Below are 20,446 nucleotides of genomic sequence, written 5' to 3'. Positions count from 1 at the left end.
AGTCCTTGTGATCTGGTTTCTCCCCACCCCTTCAGCCTCATCTCTCTCTGGGCTCAGGGATTCCCCCTAAATGGCAACTACTTGTGTTTCAGAGTCTCTTCCAAGACTCATTCAAGAATTACCTCTAACTCTGCAGCCAAGCTGCCTGGGTTCAAGCCCTGGCTCTGCCCTCACTAGCTATGTCATCTTAGGCAAATTATTTATCTGAACCTCAGTCTTCTGGTCTGTAAAATTACAATAACTGTATGTATCTCCTAGTGTTTTTATGCAGATTAAATGAATGAATCTTTGTAAAGTACTCAGAATAGCACCAGACACCTAACACGTGTTATGTAAATGTTAAGTATATTAAAGGTCTTATCTTTATGAAGAGTTCCCTAAACATCTCCCTTTTCCCCGGCTATGCCTCCTCAGGTTGAACTGATGCTACTGATTCCTAATAGCATCTAGAATATTTTATGGAACTCATTTAAATATACACTGAGTGGCCAGATTATTATGATCTCTGAACACATAATAATCTGGCCACTCGGTGTATATCCTATATAATAAAAGGCTAATATGCAAATTGTCCCCTCGACCAGGAGTTCGATCAGCAGGCGGGCTGGCCAACCGCCCATGTCCCCTCCCCCTGGCCAGGCTGGCCAGACCACACCCATGCACGAATTCATGCACCAGACCTATACTGTATATATACATACATATATATGTGTGTATGTGTGTGTGTGTGTGTGTGTGTGTATATATATATATAAATATATATATAAATATATATATAAATATATATATAAATATATATATAAATACACACACACACACACACACACACACACACACACATATTTTATTGGTTTTTAGAGGAGGAGGAAGGGAGAGGGAAAGAAAAACATCAATGTGAGAGCAAAACATCAATCGGCTGCCTCCTGCACGCACCCCCACTGGGGATCAAAATGTTTTCTTTGGTTGTAATAGATTTCTTATGGAAACTAGGTAAACTCAGCTTCCCTCAGCCAGGAACAACTGCAAACCTAAATGCATTTATCTTTCTTTCCCAAATCTACAGGACATCAAATATTGACCAAAATGTTTCCGCAGAGGGAAATATCAGCCTAGTACATGCAGTTCGTTTCTAGCCATCCTTTAATGTTTATCGTTTTTCCAAAGCTGTGGACAATGCATCTTTATCCCCGTATGTATTCATTTACCCATAGCTCTTCCCTCTCCAGAGTTTAAAGCACAGTACAAAGGTTTTTCATTTTAAATGACTTTAAGATACAGACTTGATAAAGCATAGAACAACTTCATTCTACTTAATCTCAGGCTTCAAACTTTAGGTCCGCAAAGATTCTACTAACAAGCTTTCTCAAAGCCCAGCTCTGCTAGAAATTTGTAAACAACAAGACACCTCTCAAAAACGAAAGTCCAGCTGGTGTGGCTCAGCGGTTTGAGCATGGACCTAGGAACCAAGAGGTCACCGGTTCAATTCCAGGGCACATGACCGGGTTGTGTGATCAATGCCCAGTAGGGGGCATGCAGGAGGCAGCCGATTGATGATGTTCCTCTCTCATCAGTGTTTCTCTCTCTCTATCCCCCTCCTTTCCTCTCTCTCTAAAAATCAATAATATATATATATATATATATATATATATATATATATATATATATATATATTTAAAAGTCTAACAAATTCTGGAAATATTTAGTGACATTTGACTAAGGACGAATTCTCAAAACTGGAGAAGGAAGGAGTGAAGTGACTCACATTAGTCACCAAACCCACGGCCAAGGGAAAAATAAACTATGAACCGAGGCCTTCGCTGGCAGGCTGCTGGTGAACCCCAGCACCCAAAGGACAGCGTTCGATCCAACCTTGTCACCGACCTCCTTCCCCAAATTCCTTCCCAGACTCTGGCTCTTCGGAAAGAGATAAGGGAACCCCTAAAGCAAGTTCGAACACTTCTAATTCAGGTTCTGTAAGACTGTAGTGGATGTGGGAAACGAAGGCTCATCTAGAATGGGTTATCCGAAGCTTGGCACTATGAACATTTTGGACCGGATAATGTTTTGTTTGAGGGGCTGACCTATACATTGCAGGATGTTTAGCAGCTTGCTGGCCTCTCTGCCCACAGATGCCAGCAGCACCCTGCCCCTCCCAGACGGTGACAACCAGTAACGTCTTCAGGTATTGCCCAAGGTCCCTTGGAAGACAGTCTCCACTGGGGAACCACCGGTCTAGAACCACCCCATACACCAGCTACATCCACTACCTTGAATGGATTCAGGAGTCAGGAATCAAGTCTGTAGGAACTTTGTAAGATTTGGACACACCATCTAACCTAGCAATTTCCTTCCTGTGATTTAACGTCAGGGTGCCTGCCCTTCTAATCCCATAGCCCCCGTCTACTCCCACCACCCTGATCTTTCCTTTGGACATCTAACGAATAGCAATCTATGATAGATTTGAACCATGAACGTAAAAAGACTTAGAAGTCGAGAAATTTGGGGCTGTGCAAAACATGTCTAGTCCAAAACCTCCCTTCCCTTCTATCCAAGTTTAAGGACAAGGAAATTGAAAGCCAGTAAAACATACCATGTCCAAGGGCACTTGTCTGCTAAGCCAGCAACAGATCTCAGTAAGAGGACTGGGTTCTGGTCCAGGGATTTTCCCAGCCCTTACTTCGGAAGCCTTACAACAGTCTGAAATCCTGACCACTATTTACCCTGGTCAAGCTGCTTGACCTCTCAGTGCCTCATTTCCACATCTGTCAAAAGAGACTAATAGTAGGGCCTGGCTGGCGTGGCTCAGTGGTTGAGCATCAACCTATGAACCAGGAGGTCACAGTTCGATTCCTGGTTAGGGCACATGCCTGGGTTGCAGGCTCGATCCCCAGTGTGGGGCATGCAGGAGGCAGTCGATCATTGATTCTCTCTCATCATTGATGTTTCTATCTCTCTCTCTCTCACACTCTTTCTTCTCTGAAATCAATAAAAATAAATAATATTAGGACCTACTTCTTAAGGGTGGTTCTGTTGATTAAATAAGGTCATGCCTAGCATACAGAAAGTGCTTATTCAATGTCAGCCATTATTCTTAGTCATTATTATTTTGTTTTTAGCTACCAACCTCAAATATTTAGTTACAGACAGCCGTTCAGCAATTACTCAGACGCAAGCCTCCTCCTTTCTCCGTGAGATTATTGTAGGCACACATTAACAACTCTTCGCCAAAGTGTATTTCTTATCAAAATCAGAATTTGAATAAATGTGAAACCTTCAGGCACTACTTTTGGAAACTGACCCATCTTATACAAAAACAAAACGTACACCATTTGGCTCAATTAAGAAAAATAAATTTGATTATACCCCATAGACTCACTGGTGTTGACATACCAGAATGAAAAGCTACAGCCGTTGACAATTCCTATAGCTATGATTGCAAAATAATACCCATCTACCATCCATACTGGTTTATGACTTTTTAAAACATTACTTTTTTAAACTGAAGTTTTCCAGTGCGTAAGACCAAAATATAGCATTTTTTATTCCTACAAATTTGGAAATATATGCTCAATCACTTCCCCCCCCCCCCCCAAATAACCAATTTTTTTTGGGGGGGGGGAGGGCTTGCAGTGGTGATGCGATAAGCAGATAAAGCTTCCACTCCTCTAAGCTCCAAAAGGCTTGTGCCTTATTCACCATCATATCCCCAATGCTGGCTCTAGAACAGTGGTTCTCAACCTTCCTAATGCCGCAACCCTTTAATACAGTTCCTCATGTTGTGGTGACCCCCAACCATAAAATTATTTTCGTTGCTACTTCATAACTGTAATTTTGCTACTGTTAATGAATCGTAATGTAAATACCTGTGTTTTCCAATGGTCTTAGGCGACCCTGCTAACGGTTCTCAACCTGTGGGTCACGATCCACAGGTTGAGAACCACTGCTCTATAAGCTCAAAAGATGAGTGTGCCAGAGAAATAAGTCAGCCTTTCACAACGTAGTTTACTAGTAAAATGAGTCTGTACTGGCTTCCAGTTTCCACTCACATGTCATGCAGAAGTGCGGCAGGCCCTTTGTAAAGTTAGGTAAGGAAAAAAAAAAATTTAATTGCATGTTCTAAACGGATCCATTTTTATTGTCAATATTTACAGCACAGATGGGCATGCCTCTGGGTGATTGTAACTCAAGGAAATCCACTGTTTCATCCTGCAATATTTTCTTTTATCTTTTGTAATGTGGGTGAATTTTTGTTCATGCATGATTTACACTTTGTTTTGAATATCAAATATGTTGTTTAATGTATATTAAATATGTATTCAAGTTTTAGAGATCATTAAGTATATTTATATTAGTACATAAATTAATGTTAAATAATATAAATATCAAATATACATTTAAGGTTTCAATATTATATATAGGATTAATTTGAATTAGAAGATTGCTTGGTGACTGAAACTATACTTAAGATTTTTAAAAATATATATTTTTTTATTAATTTCAGAGAGGAAGGAAGAGGGAGAGAGAGATAGAAACATCCATATGAGAGAGAATGATTGATTGGCTGCCTCCTGCACACCCCCTACTAGGGATCGAGCCCACAACCAGGGCATGTGCCCTTGACTGGAATCGAACCCAGGACCCTTCAGTCCGCAGGTTGACACTCTACCCACTGAGCCAAACCAGTTAGGGCCTTAAGATTTTTTAATGGGGGGGGGGGGGCAAATAGGGACGAAAAGAGACTTTACTTTGGACGAAGGGCACACGATGCAGTGTGCACATGATGTTTTGTTGAGTTGTACACTTGAAACCTGTATGGTTTTGTGAACCAATGTCACTCCAATAAGTTCTATAAATTCTATACTAATAAAAGGGTAATATGCTAATTAGACTAGGAGACCTTCCAGGAGACCTTCCGGACGTTCTTCTGGACAAAGCCATGGTGGCGGGGCCAAGGTACAGGCGGTTAGAGGCCAAGAGGGGAGGGCAGTTGTGGGTGATCAGGCCAGGATGGGACGGCAGTTGTGGGTGATCAGGCCGGTGGTGGGGAGGGGGGCAGTTGGGGGTGAGCAGACCAGCAGGGGGGCCAGTTGGGGGTGAGCAGGCTGTCAGTGGGCGTCAGTTGGGGGTGATCAGGACAGCGGTGGGGGGGGGGCAGTTTGGAGTGAGCAGGCCAGCAGGGGGGGGCAGTTGGGGGTGATCAGGCTGGCGGGGGGGGGGGGGGGCATTTGAGGGCAAGCAAGCCGGTGGTGGGGGGCAGTTGAGGGCGAGCAGGCTGGCAGGCAGAGTGGTTAGGGGCAATTTGGCAGGCAGGCAAGTGAGTGGTTAGGAGCCAGCAGTCCCGGATTGCAAGAGGGATGTCCAACTGCCAGTTTAGGCCCGATCCCTGTTAACTGGCAGTAGGACATCCTTCGAAGGGTCCCAGATTGGAGAGGGTGCACCAGGCTACTAGTAAACAAATAAAGATTGTTAAATGTTCGATCCTTTAGCCCATCCCCCATCACAGTTTCCTATACACGGTAGCTGCTCAATTAAAAATATTATTTTGTCACTTGAGATTATTATATAAATAAAGGTCACACACCTTACCTATATCTGTAAACCTGGACCAAGTGAGAAAGAGAAATACTGAAATATAAAATAGTTGCCTAGAAGAGGAACCTCCTGCTCTTGTTGTAGGTGCTAGATACCAAAGGGAAACTTACAACATCTCCTTGGGATTTTTATGAGGCATCTCGGTAAAGATGTTCAAAACTGAACTCTTGATCCGCTCTGCCCTCCTCAAACCTGTTCTCCCCCATTGCACCCAGTACCTCAAGTCAGAATTCTTATTTCTCTCCTTTACCTCTACATCTGGGTTATCATCAAATCTTGCTATTCCTGCCAGCCATGGGTGAAACTCCTGCCAGGGCTGAACCGAGGCTGTAAAAATGCAGTTGGATGCACAGAAGAAATTGCACCCCTTTGACCAGCTTCTTTCCACCTCCACGGCTACCCTCCAAAAGGAATTCAAATATTCATGCTTTGTCTGCTGGGACAGCCTCCCTCCAGTCCAATGTTCACCCAGTTGTCAGTTAGCTCTTGACAAGTATATCCTCTTTAATGGCTTTTCCGATGGGCTTAAAGAGCAACACACATACTCCTTTCCGTGGTCCTGAAGAGCCTACATATATGGTCTCAGTAACCCCACAACCCTATCTCTTATCCATCAACTCCTCGCTCCCAGCACTTACATCCCTCAACATGCCAAGTTTTTTCCAGCCTTAGGATGTTTATAAATGCTACTCCATCTGGCAAGGACTTTTCTATTCATCACAATGACCTCCCTGGAGGAGCCTTCTGGGACCACTCCAGTTAAGAATCCCATCACTATTGTCTGGTACCTGCTGGTTCCTTCTGAGTACTGAATCCCATCTCCATCACCAAAGAAAGCCCCATGAGAGCAGAGAACTTTACTCTCCACTGCATACCTAGTACCTAGTGTTTGGCACATAGCAGGTACTCAAAAAGTAACCGTTGAGTCTATGTCTACATTAGAAAAGTAGGTCCTTTCAATGTCCAGTTTAATTAATAATCATCTTTATTTTTTTACAAGTGGACCTATTTACTCATTCTATATTTGGATAAATTTTTCTAAATCATAAGTAATTACCACCAGCTCCTTCTGCATAGTATATTGTTAAAGACAGGTCTGTCTAATTTAACATTTATATGCTATTCATTTTTAATTTCCCATTTGGTAGCTATGGTAAGTAATGAAATGATTTGCAGAAAGTGCCATAAACATTAGTTGTTTATTAAATATATTTCTTTTTTTTTAAATTCCTCAGCAAATTGTCCAGTTACTATCAATTGTGATAACAGTTTCCAAATCAATTTAGAGGAGAAAAAATATACAATAATTCTAAATCAGCCACAAGCCATGATCAACAAGTCAGAAATAACCATAACCAGGATCTTCATGTACCTTCAGCAGGATTTATATAATATTACTTTTCTTACTGCAAATAACCTTCCTGGAGTATATACTCACCTTCAGGACTGGCTCTAGGGTCCCCAAGCCTAGAAGTCACGGGATTCTACCCACCACGGGGGAAGCCCTTTCCGGTGCCGAGTTATGGATCTAAATGAGGCAAGTGGACACACAGAGGGAGTTGTACTTCCAAAGATCAAGAAATGCACTTTTCACAAACCAAGGTAATGGTACAAAAGGAGAGAATGAGGCCGGGGCTAGCAAACAAGTGTGACAAATCAGAGAGTTCCTTTGCCACTCAGTGAAAGGCAAGACCAAGGTTTTGTGTAAAGGTCTGGGGCACTGGTCGGCAAACTGCAGCTCGCGAGCCACATGCGGCTCTTTGGCCCCTTGAGTTTTTAGCAAAGGCCAGCTTAGGAGTACCTTAATTAAGTTAATAACAATGGACCTACCTATATAGTTGAAGTTTAAAAAATTTGGCTCTCAAAAGAAATTTCAATCGTTGTACTGTTGATATTTGGCTCTGTTGACCAATGAGTTTGCCGACCACTGGTCTGGGGAAATACTAAAGACTCGGCCAATGACACCAGCACTCTTATTTCATGTCAGGTCAAGTTAAAATACCTAACTGAGCTCTGCCATCAAGGAAAATCTAGATGGAATCCTGTAGCAGCAGTTGGCATTTGGCAAAATCTCAAAGGTCAGAAGAGATAGTTTAAAACAAAAAAACAAAACAAAAACAAAAACTTGTCTTGACAGTTAACTTTCAGAACAATCATTAATTATAATTAAATGACAATAGAAAAAGTGATAAACAATATAGTAACATGAGTTAGTTAAGTGTAATTATCTGTAGGGCATGCAATTCACAAGCCCGGTTCAAACCAGAGGGCTGTAAGAATTGGAAATCACAAAAAGATTGCCAAAGACCAGGTTTTGATTTGGAAACAGAGAGAAGTGCTGAAATGATTGCACCATCCCCACACGGAGACCTGCCTTGCTCACTACTTAGTCATCAGCCTCCATCAGGGGCTCTGGGTGGCACAAAAATAATGAAACGAGAGAAAACAAGGCCGCTTAATAGGAGAGGTGTGGGAGGAAATCCATGCTTATTCAGAAAGGTGTGTTCAAGGTTGTATTTTGAGTAGAACACACAAGTTATATGACACTTTCAGTCATACTTGTGCTGTGTAAAAGCCTGTGTTTTATTCCTTCATTTAAAAAATGTTTATTGAGTGGCTACTCTGCAGCAGATTGCGATAAGATGCTTGAACTAAATGAAGCAGACATTCTAGTGGGGAAGAGACAAGCCATACAATTATGTAGTATGCTAAAAACTAGTTAAGTATACAGTATTTTAAAAATAGAACAGGGTAGAGAGATAGAGAGTGCCAGCAGGAAGGAGGAATTACTGTTTAGATGGAGGGAGGAGAGGAAATACCTGAAGGAGGTGAAAGGGTGAGCCATGCAGGTATTTGGAGAAGCTGATTCTGGGAGAGGGAGCAGCCAGTGCAAAGGCCCTGAGGCATGAAACTGGTAAAGCAGAGTGAATAAAGGGTGATAAGAGTTGAGATTAAAGAGGTAATTAGGTTAGAAATACAGTGGGTACCTCACTGGCTTTAGAGTGCGATGGAGAAGCACTGGAAAGTTTTCAGCAGAGGACTCACGTGACCTGACTTCGGTTTTGAAAGAGTTGCTCTGGATCCTGTGTCAATAACAGGTGTGGATGAGGGCAAAGATGGGAGTAGGGGGAAAAGATAAACAGATTCTACAATCCCACGGACTAGTTCCTTCACTAGCTATAGCCAGTGGGAAAAGGGCAAGACCTTTCACACCTTACTAGGTAGGATGTGTGAGAACATGGACATTAACATTTATTTGTTTGTTTAAAAAATATTTTTATTGATTTTAGAGAGGGAGAGGGAGAGAGAAACATCAATGATGAGAGAGATCTCATGATAATCTATCAGCTGACTCCTACACACCCCCTACTGGGGATTGAGCCCACAGTCCAGGCATATGCCCTGACCAGGAATCAAACCAGTGACCTCTTGGTCCCTGGGTCAACCCTCAACCACTGAGCCACACCTGGCTGAGCCTGGGTGTTAACATTTAATTTCAGGGTCTGTGTGCCTCCCATAGTTCCCACCGAGGGAGTGACTCCTGATTTCCGCAGTGGGAATGGTACTAGAAGCATATCCCAAGAGCCCTGCCTTCCCAGGCTCGGGTGGTTATGAAGATGGAGCAACCCCACTTGAAAGGCACAAATTCCATTAAAAAGTAAATATGTAAAAAAATCAAACTCAATAGAAATAGATAATAGATTGGTTGTTGCCAAGGGATGAGTGGGGGGTGAGGGGGAAATGGGTGATTATGATCAAAGGCTACAAACCTGTAGTTATAAGAATGAGCCGAAACCGGTTTGGCTCGGTGGATAGAGCGTCGGCCTGCGGACTCAAGGGTCCCAGGTTCGATTCCGGTCAAGGGCATGTACCTTGGTTGCGGGCACATCCCCAGTAGGGGGTGTGCAAGAGGCAGCTGATCGATGTTTCTCTCTCATCGATGTTTCTAACTCTCTATCCCTCTCTCTTCCTCTCTGTAAAAAATCAATAAAATATATTTTAAAAAAAAATGAGTAATTCTGGGGACCTAATGATGACTATCTATCTATCTATATATATAAAAGGCTAATATGCTAAGTGTCCATCCGCCCATCCAACCAGTCGCTATGATGTGCACTGATCACCCAGGGGCAGACTCTCAACACAGGCGCTGCCGTGACGTGCACTGGCCATTTACAGAGAAATGGCAGTGTGGACCTGGCACCGACAAAGCAATACTCGGCTTCCTGCACAGAGTGACAGCCCACCAAATTGCAGCCGACACTGCCGAGACCCCATGGCACAAAATTCGACCCACAGCCCAACCCAGCCCAGAAATGGTGGCTGTGGGCGCCAGGTAATGATGTCACATAGCAACACCTGGCTTCCTCTCCCTAGCGACTAGCCTCCTTGGAGTTTCTTCAGCCTAGGAACACAACTTGCTTTATAGCCAGGTGCAAATATTTTACAATTTAACCAAATGTTTGTGAAGTGTTTTCCCATGCCTCATCTCATTTGACCCTCACGGAAGTCCTGGAGTAGGTAGATAGGAGACTCAGTAGAATCCTATTTTCTTTTCATTAGCCAGAAAACAGAGATTTAGAAAGCTTAGAAACTTGACCTGACTGAAAAGAAGTAAGAAATGGTGGACCTTGAAAATGACTTCAGGTTTTCTCACTGTGCAAAATATAGTCAAACACTGCTCAGTTAAATTTTTTACCCTTTGTTCTCCCTGAGTGATCTCAATAATAATATGCTTTGTGTTGATATTTACTGCTGTGTTGCTGACAATTACCTGAAAGAGAAGTTGGGGTGCTTCACTGGGCTGGAAAAAGTTTAGCTTAATCAGAAAGCAGGTCTAATTAAGCAAGTTTATTCTATATCTATAAAAGGCTAAGTTGACTCGCGCATGCGTGATACATATAAAGCTCTCGCTGGCACCAATCACACATGTGTGTTTCCATCTGTCATTGTGGATCATGAATTTGGTTGACACTACTATTATAGAGAAAGGGTGAATAGCGATATTAAAATATTTCTTCTAATTAATTTCCTTTCAATATGCATGAATCCATGCACCAGGCCACTAGTAAATAATACACTATTGGATATTTGGAAGTTGCTAAGCAAGTAAACCTTAATGTTTCAACATACACACAAATGGTAATTATGTGAAGTGATAGATGTATTAACTAACCTTATTAGTATAGTTATTTTTCATTATATATGTGTATCAAATTATCACATTGTACACCTTATTCTTACACAGTGTTATATGTCAATTATATGTCAATAAAGTCCCGGGGGGCGGGGGGAGAGACGAGCATAAATTCCACTCATCAGCACTATCTGAGGCGGATTTTGAAACCTACAATGTAGGGCAAAGAGCAAAGATGGTCCCTGGGCCAAACTATTGTTTGCACCAAGTGGGAAGAGCTGACTTATTACTGCATTCTCTTTGCTCTGCAAATAGGATTTCACTAGAGGCAATTGTCTCAATACTTCTTTAGCCAACTGTCCTTCCTCAACTCTTTCCTTTAGCCAAGAGAACACCAGCCCACCAGGAAAACCGCACCACTGGGCTCACAGACCTGAACATTCACCTGATACTGTTCTTCTTCACTTGGATTTTGTTGTGGTTGTTCATTTTCCCTAATTTAAGAATATGCACATTTTTCTATTCATTATCTAATAAATTCCTTCTAACTCTGAGAAAATATATTTTCCTCCCTTCTCATAGTTACCTAGCCACAAGGCTGAGCCTTTTAAAGACTGGTAAAGTACAGAAAAAGAGGAGCTTTACCTAAGCGCTGTAAGAGATCGACCCTCCCTATCCCAGGCCTCCCCACCCTGCCAAGCTTTCCGAGGCGGGGCTGTGGATAGGGCTTAGGTTCTCATCCATTCCTGCCTGAGTTCATTACAAGTCATTCAGATAACTACGATGTATAGCACATACCATGGAATGCAAAAATGCTTTTCTGTGTGTATTTGGACAAGTAAATTCTTATATTCTTTTATGAGCACTCAACTATAAACTAGGGACATTGAGGGATGCAAATGTTATTCAGACACAAATCCTGCCACTAAGGAACTTCATCTCTGTCTGGTAGAAAAAACAGTATAGGAACCAGTCAGAAGTGATATAGGTGTGCCATGAGAAGTACACAGATGAGGCACTGTGGCAGTTGAGAGAAACTCCCAGATTGTATATTACACTTATGACTAGTTAATACTAACCCATAAAAAACATAGAAAGAACTACTTAAGTTCGATGCATTAAGCTCTTTCACACAGAAAATGTCTACTTTGCATCAGTCATCTTCAGAATCGTGCAGTCTCACACTTGACAGATATGATATAGCATCATTCCTTTCGTTTCTGACAGATCTAGTTTACTAAGGGAGGGAAAATGCACCTGGATCATTCTAAGTAACATTTTCTCCAGACAACTAAGATACAAAAACCAAAACAAACAGCAAAATAGTGCCTGCCTACAATGCCAATGGCCATGTGGTCCAAGCCAAGGAGTTATGCTGGGAAGAGAATCCTGGATTCCAACCAGCAGAAGAGGTCATGAAAGACAACTCTTCCATGGTTAGAAGAGTGAGACAAGAACTCAAACCCAGAAATGCATTCAAACCTGATGTATATGCACATCATACTGAGTACATGCCAGGCACTGTTCTAAGCTCTGTTCAGACAGTAGGTTAATTTATACTAATATATTAGTGTATGCCACGTATACTTTAACAACAACCAAAAAAAAAAAATCTTTTTAAAGAGAGAGAGATTACATAAGTTTAATTAATATCATCAGAAAGACTCCAGGAGATCTTGTACAGACTAAGATCCTAAAACAAGAATAGTCCGCTAAGAAAAATGAGTTATGAGCGAATAAACAATATAAGACACATTGCAAATAGAAGGAGGCAATCTAAGAAGTTGAATATGCCTCTATCAGGCATTTTAGAAAGAGAAAAGAGAAATCTAGGAAGTATATACCAAAAAAAAATTTTTTTTACGATCAAAATTAATTAATTCAATTCTTACCAGACCCTGCCAGGTAGGTGGTTTATGTTTGGGGAAACTGAGTCACAGAGTGTTTTGTCTTGTGTTTAAAGAAAACCTGCCTAAAGTCCCACAGCATGTGAGGGGCAGAGCCAGGATTTGAACCCAGGTTATCTCTGCTCCTAGTCACTCTGCCAGGCAGTTTGAATTTAAAGCCACTAGTCATCCCTTTCCCCCAAAATTGTCATTTTTCACGCTGGCTGACGCCATTTTTTTTTTTTTTTTCTTTCCACACGTGATCAAATTCTGCTGATTACCCTGAGAACAAACTAGCTCCTGAGCCGAGCTCTCCTGGGCATCGGCATGCTGCAGCTTTGGCCTTTTGTAATCTAACTAAACTCCACGGTAAACCCGCAGCCACCACGTCCCTCCTGGGCAAGTCTACACAGTCAGACCATCTGTATGGAGAAATACAACACAGAGCTTAGCCCGGAGAGCATAGCAAACAACACAAACATGAGGCCACTGGGTTTTCTGTTAATAATAAGTTGCAGTGCCCCACTGAGTTTTCTGTGTCACCAAATCCTCCCGGCCGCCGTTATACAAAGGCAACTTTGTCTTAAGAAGGCTACTGCGAAGATGGGCCTAATCTTGGCAAGGGCTTGGTGTCCCAAGAACCATGTTATTATTTCAAAGACGAAATGACAACAAACAAAAAAAGAAATATGATTTAAGCCATCTTTTTTCAAAAGGCACACCGTGCTATCACGGGCACGGATCCTTACTTTCAGAAACACGGATATTTCCCCTGAGCTCGAAAGGCCCAGATGTACATTTTTCAGAACGGCAATCAAGTGGATCTAAGAGAACGAACAACCTGAAAAAAACATCTTCATTTTAGTAAATAGTTCTTTATGTGTTTTTGGCACGATGTGCAATGTTTCACAGGAATGACCAAGCCGGGCCTCCGTGCTCTGAAGGCTGAATGCTTTTTGTTATAATTTTCACAGGTTGGCATTTCCTTGGTCAGGTAGAGGCGTCCTGTTCCCGTTTCACCGGCACAATGCCCCGCATTCATTGTGCACCCACCCGCTGCCCGTTGGTACCTATAGTTAACTCTTGCTCACCCAAGTGTGGATTAGCCTGGGATCAGCTGGTCTCTCTCTCCCCAGCTGGTGGAAGCTTCCATGTTCACAATATTGACTACTATCCAAAGCCAAGCACAAACAGGAGGCTACAACGGTCAGCAACTCCCCTTTCTTCAACGTACACCCACCAGGCACTTACTATGGTCCTCGGCACTAGGCCACCACGTTCATAAGAACCACAAACAGGCACTCTCCCCCAAGACAAACATCGTGATTTGAAGAGAGCAGAGATTGTTTTCTTGATTAATAGGAATGGCTACAATTTGTAAAACAAAGTATATATTTTGCACTACCAGGAATCTGCGGAGACCAAAGGACTGGCATTGTCCCCGAATCACAAAGAGTTTTCAGGGTTACACTAGCACTTCTCCGATGTCATCTCTCTTACATGGATGGCCTTCAGCAAGGTGGGGAATTGTACTTCTGATTTCTAAAACGACTCTCTCAAAAACGGAGAGGGTTTGCCCAAAGGGCAACTATAAACTGTAGCTAATGATTTCTATTAAAGTATCAATTTACTGATGTTTTGTATTTTACAAACGTATAAACTGCATACATCCAAGCACATTTCACAAATCATTCTGCACGAACTAAATTCAGATAATGACAAAAACTGCATATCCACAACAGAAAGAATGCTCACATTCTATACATAAGCTATAAAAACTAAGCTGTGGGTTTGGTGTTGTTTTTCAGTTGTCCTTAAATCACTGCAGAAAGTAGAGGACAGACACAGTGGGAGGGAGGTTGGGAGGCTTGTGCCTTTTGTAATCAGTTTACTTGTGGTTGTACCAAGAGATGATATCTTCAGCTCATTCAAATTATCTATTGCACTGCGCTAGGAGCATCTGAACTACAAAAAGTGAGGAAACGAGCTTCACATCCCTACAGGTGACAGTTCACCTTCAATTTCAGAGGACATCGATCACCTCCATGCCAGCTTGCTGGTGAACTCTGCATTACTAACAGTGTTTGCAAATCACCTGCTTCTTGGCTCTTTATTCCTCCAGGCACGCTCTCCCCTTCTACTTTCACTGGAAAATTCTCCTTCACCTCCTTTTCAGGGCAAAATATAAGACGTTCTGAAAAGAGGGGGTTCACTGACTTCAAAAGGAGGATATCCCTCCCCTCCACCCGCCGCCGGCTCTCCCGCATACAGATGCTGATAGACTAGAAAGGGAAGCAACTCTGACAGAAGTGGGAACACTCAGAAATCCAGGCCAGGTGACCTCAGGAGTGTTTGACTGACAAGACGATTCAGGACCACACACAAGAAGTGGCAGGACGCCATCTCCCCCTAAATCCCTCCAGCATGAGAAGTTTCCAACAGATGGAGGTGGCAACCGAACAATGAATTACTGCTATTTTTATGACAGTTCTTCTCCAGAGATCCTAAAGGCCCCCTATCTGCATTGCCATTATTGAAAACCTTTTCCCGGTTGTTCTTTGAAGCAGGTACTCTGAGCAGGTGGTTGACTAATGCACACCTCTTAAGATATTAAACCAGAAAATCAACATCATCATAAGACACAGAGACTGCTCCCAAGAGGAAAAATATATCTCTTAATCAGGCCAGCAGCTGTAACGTTCCCATATAACCTTTAACTTGGCATCATTCTGACAACCACTTTTGAAGCTGCATTATACCTTCACTTCAATGTCACAAATGTTTGGTGCACAATACTAGAGTCGTGACAAAATGTATTGTTTCTCTAAGTCTTAGGAATCCCAAATTAAAACCCTCTTCAGAGTACGTTTTTTTTCTAGGATTACGATTTCTCTGGGGAAATCTAATCCCAGTTTCACTTGAACCTGGGATCTGTGTGGTGAGGAGCTCTCCTTTTCCCCACCAGCACCTCGGTCTCCATTCCCCTGCCTGGTCCTGAAAACTCAGAAGGGGCTTGAAATGTGTCCCTCAGAGGGTGGGAACCTTCTCTGAAATAGTCGAATACTTTCCTGTTTCCTGTGGCTCAATCACTGGGAACGCGATTTACTTTTAATCTTCAGATCAAGAATCAAGTTTGGAAAGCAAACTCATTTTGTAAAAGAATTCCATCTACTTTAACTCTCTAATCTTTGTTTAAATTACCCAGTAATCAAGTCGAAGAGGCCATCCATCAGGGAGTGTATCAAAACAGGGGGAAGGGTTAGGTGGGGAAGAAAGGATACAAAACCCCAAACTTCTTTCTTTCCCTCCTCCCGGGTTTCCCTTTCAGACCAGGTTGGCTTTGTCCCCTTCCAAGATTCCAGATCATCCATTTGACAAAGAGGATTATTTAAATTAATAGCGACACAATTTCCCACCAAGTGTTATCTCATTGCCCAGGTGGGGTACTTTGGTTTGCCTAGGGGTTGTGCTTTATGCCGCTGACAACACCTCACTTTTAAGAACTGGCACCTGAAATTCTCAAATGCTCTTGGTCTAGTTGTAACTGTGCTTAAATCTGCGGTCACCTCTTCACGTCGGTGTTGTCAACCCTTTGCTATCCCTCCTCTGAAAAATGCATGTGATCCAGCATTAAAACTTTTAAAGAATACATTTCTAACCTACATTCCTGCTAAAGAAAATGGAGTGCGTCATTCAAATGCCACTGGGAAGGAAAAAACAATTATTTGATTTTTCGCTTCAGAGCAGTATGGCCTATTAGAAGTACCTTGAGGACACTATCTTTCTATCACTTTGATAAGCCTCAAGACAGAAGCCACATCCCCAAAGGCCTTGAGACAGTAACCAAGAGTAACCGAACATTTACCTAATTAAAAAAGGAATAATTTATTTGAAAAATTCCATTTCATTTATTGAAACTGATTTCTTAAGTATCTGGTGACTTGTGATTGGCCAGCTGTCATAATTCATCAGTCCCACACTTTTATGATTGAATTTTTAACTTTAAACAACTAAGCCTCCAGCCAGGGTTACCTTTGGAGATAAATGACTACAGGAAGGCATCCCCCCTCTTCCTCAACATTTAAATGAGATGGCCGTCTGGTTTCCTCACTCTCACTTCAATCATCTGAGTCTAAAAAGTCACCTGTGCCTCCAGCATGTGTTTTCAAGGGTGACAAAAATCTGTGTTTTGGATGAAAAGATTCCACCACCGCAGGAAACATGAAGCGGGTGACTGTGTATGACTTTCTGCTTTTCCAAAAGCTGACGCTTTTAAAATCTTTTTTTTTAATAAACCATTTCTCTCCCACTAAATATATGAGAGTCACAAGGAAGGTTTCGGAATGAGGGATATAAGGGCTAAAGAGAGAAGAAAAAGAAAAAAATATATATATATTTTTTCAAAATAGGGACCCAAATGTAAGATGAAACAGTAGTTGGAAGGATTACCAAAAACCACCTTACCTTTGTTATGTATTTGGAGTCGCCCCACTTCAGAAATTAACACCATTCATTCACAGCCCCGGTGGCAATTGACAGGGCTAGCAAGTCACCTACTACATCTCCCCCGGCCTCGCTCTTTTTAATGTAAAACCAAAATAAGGAGTGTCCAGCTACTCCCCACCGCGCCGCTTAAAGCAACAGGTCGTTTTCAGGCTGAACTCCCAGGCCCTGGGAATTCCAGTTGGTCAGAATTTTTTTTTTTCACTTTGGAAACCTGCAGAGAGAAGCTCTCAGCGAGGACAACTCCCCGAGCCCGGGCTGCTCGCCGTCCCCAGCTGCACCCTCCGCAGCGGGAAGCGGGAGCGAGAACCAGAAGGCAGCTAGCTCTCGGTGTGGGGGGGCTCAACTCCGGGCCGGAGCGAGGACTGGAAGGCGCGGCGATCCTCCCGGCAGGACGGCGCCCCGTGCGCACCCCGGGGAGACGCGGCCCGGGAGCCCAGCTGCGTGCGGCGGGCGCAGCGCACGGGAGCGCCCAGCGCCTGCTCCCCGAGCCCTTCCTCCCGGTCCCCTCCTCCCTCCTCCCGCCGCCCTCCCCCGCCGGGGCCGTTCGCCTCACAGTAGCAAGGTTGTCTCCCGTCGACTCCCTTCCCTTAAACTCACCAAACCAGATTTTTACTCTCAACAACCGAGAACTTCCCGTAAATCTGCACTGAAATTTTACCCTGCTCGCTGAGCCTCCCCTGGCTGGAGGCCAGCGCAACATTCCTGTTGTTTTAGGAGCCGAGATACCTTTGCTGAAGGTTAAAAAATGAAGCCCGCCTCGATTGGGAGAGGTCGGGGGACCTCGCCGCAGGCTGCCCTCCCCGCTCAGAGAGCCACTTCCATTCCAGACACCCAGACGGGACCCCAGAAGGGACACCTGCTCCACCTGAGCACCGCGATCCGAAACAGCCGTTCGGAGAAACCGAGCAAGAACCACGTCCGAGGAATCAGGAACCTGCAGCTGAATCACGAGCCGATCAGCACCCCCCACCCCCATGCCGGCCCCCAGTAAAGCCGTCGTCCGGCCAGGTAGGATCCGAGCGAGCCCCGCGGCCGGCCGGACGGAAGGGGGACCCCCCCCCCCCCCCAGGGTGTCCTTACCTGGAGGCGAGCGCCCGCTCGGACCCGCGCAGGAAGGAGCGTCGCGCGGACCGAGGCCCGACCTTTGCCGGGGGCCTGGGCAGCACGGCCTGGGGCCTGGGTGCAGCTCGCCCAGAAGTGGCTCAACTTGAGTGCGCCCTGCCCTAAAGTTACAGCTGGCTTCTAGAAAGGGAACCAGAAGACGCCGGACTTGAAAACGGCAGCAGCCGAGGCCTCCCTTAACCTTTCCTGATCTCGGAGGAGTTGGTTCTAACTCCCACCCCCATCCTCATCCCCAAAGAAGCCGGCAATCCGTGCCCCACCCCGCCGCATTACCTGTTTACACAAGAGTTCAGGAGCCTCACGCATTTCAATGGAGCGCTAAGCTTGTTTACAGGCGCGTAATCGGCCAACAGGAATCGAATTCTGTGACTAAACAAACTAGAAGAGGAAGCAGGAACCACCAGGAACCTAAAACGGAGTTGTGATTTCTGGTTGCAATGTCATGCAACTGAGAAAAAAGAGAGAGAGAGAAAAGTGCTGTTTCTCTTTGGGCTACTTTACTGAAGAACTAGTTCAAAAAAATGTTTTTTGATGGTTACATGAATTCATACATACAAAGAGCTTGCAACAAGTACCTGCCACATAGCATTAGCTGTCTTCATTGTTATTAATTATTATTATTATTATTTGTACTATGGCTTTTTTTCTGAAGAGGAGAGGGAGTGATCAGTTAGGTAAGGCCATGAGCAATTTTTTTAAAAAACATCTCCTAGGGTCAGTTTCTGGAAGATTCCAATGATGAGGTGTTTTTTGTTTTGTTTTTTTGGGGGGTCTTTTTTTGCTAACAGTTTACATTGGGGAGAAAGTTCATGTCAAGGAGTGTCCGACTGATTTTCATCTCACTGAAAAGTTGCAAGATTGACAAGATACGTGGAGATAAGTTGGCCTGTGCATTCCAAGAAGCTCACTAACAGAGGGGAAAGCTGGACCCAGCAATCAACCCTCCATGTGTGCTTCATTCTAATATGGATTTAGGCATTTGATTTGCTCTCTGACCCTGGGAGGAGGGTTCCTTATCCTATTCAATTAGAAACTGATGCTAATAGTGTGAAATAGGGGTGTGAAAACCAGTATGAAATAGGGGGAAATAATCTTTAAACCTCTCGTGATTATTGAAAAGTGATTATTGGAGGCTAAAATCTGGTCCGTGTCTACAGAACACCCTTTTTCCTCCTCTTAGCTTCACCTTTAAAGAAGAAATCCATTTACATCAATGAGGCCCTTTGTACTTGACCAAGCACTTCACCCACCTCATCTGATCTGATCTTACAAATCAATCATAAGAGCTACTTTATACCCCTTTTGTAGGTAAGACACTGAGGTCAATTAGTTCAAAGTTTCATTTCATGGTGTGGCAGAGACTAGCTCATGGTTCTAGTTAAATCTAAAAAACAGCCTTTGCCACCCTTAGGGAAAATGATTCCTTAAAATTAGCAATGAATTCTGAAACATTTTCGGTCCCTTTGATTATGTATGTATGTATGTATTGTTAATCCTCACCCGAGGATATTTTTTCCATTCGTTTTTAGAGAGAGTGGGAGGGAGGGAGAGGAAGAGAGAGAAATTTTTGTGGGGGATTTTTAGAGAGAGTGGGAGGGAGGGAAAGGGAGAGAAAGAGACACACAGAGAGAGAGAGAGACATTGATGTGAGAGAGACACATGGGTTAGTTGCACACATCTGGACCAGGACCAGGGATCAAACCTGAAATCCAAATATGTGCCCTTGACCAGGAATCAAATCCAGGACCGTTCACTGTATAAGCCGATGCTCTAACCACTGAGCACAATGGCCTTTGATTTTTTTATTTATTTATTTATTTTATCTTCCTCAAATGGCAAAATTTAACTCAGGTCAATTAAACATATTCTGAGTTCTAGATTTGTTCCTGGTCAATACAGGCCAAAATGAACTATCAACAACAGGGGCTCTGAATATTCCCCGGTCTTCTCACTATATCTAGGGGTCGACACTAGCAAGCATGAACAAGGGCTCCACACTTAAAAACTCCAGTTTCATATTAGCCTTTCTTCTCTTTCCCAGAAATATCTGGATTGTGGCCTTAAAAGCCTCTCACTGTCAGGGACCCTCTGAGTTAAAAGATTCAAGGGGGGACATTCCCAGTCTCACAGATTTTTCCACCTCAGAACAGGTTTTTCAGTAGGAGGCACTGGGCCAAAGCCTGGGGAATAATGAGCAGAAATA

The 20,446-nt window shown here is 43.4% G+C and overlaps 1 protein-coding gene across 5 annotated transcripts in view; it reads right to left on the bottom strand.

Moving 5' to 3' along the window:
- Positions 1-18,653, bottom strand: part of RBM47 (RNA binding motif protein 47) — a 157,424-nt gene extending 138,771 nt beyond the window's left edge. For 3 of the 5 annotated variants that reach the window (XM_079777762.1, XM_079777761.1, XM_079777768.1), the window contains exon 1: positions 18,202-18,487. The gene's annotated coding sequence lies outside the window, so the exon portion shown is untranslated. Of the gene's footprint in view, positions 1-17,079; positions 17,640-18,201; positions 18,488-18,516 lie in introns of those variants that run through there. The other 2 variants (XM_079777764.1, XM_079777763.1) reach the window with 2 other exon arrangements.
- Positions 18,654-20,446: the final 1,793 nt, after the last annotated feature.

The sequence above is a fragment of the Cnephaeus nilssonii genome (assembly GCF_951640355.1).
Source record: "Cnephaeus nilssonii genome assembly, chromosome: 1".
Taxonomy (NCBI): domain Eukaryota; kingdom Metazoa; phylum Chordata; class Mammalia; order Chiroptera; family Vespertilionidae; genus Cnephaeus; species Cnephaeus nilssonii.
This window is presented reverse-complemented; position numbering and strand designations above follow the sequence as displayed.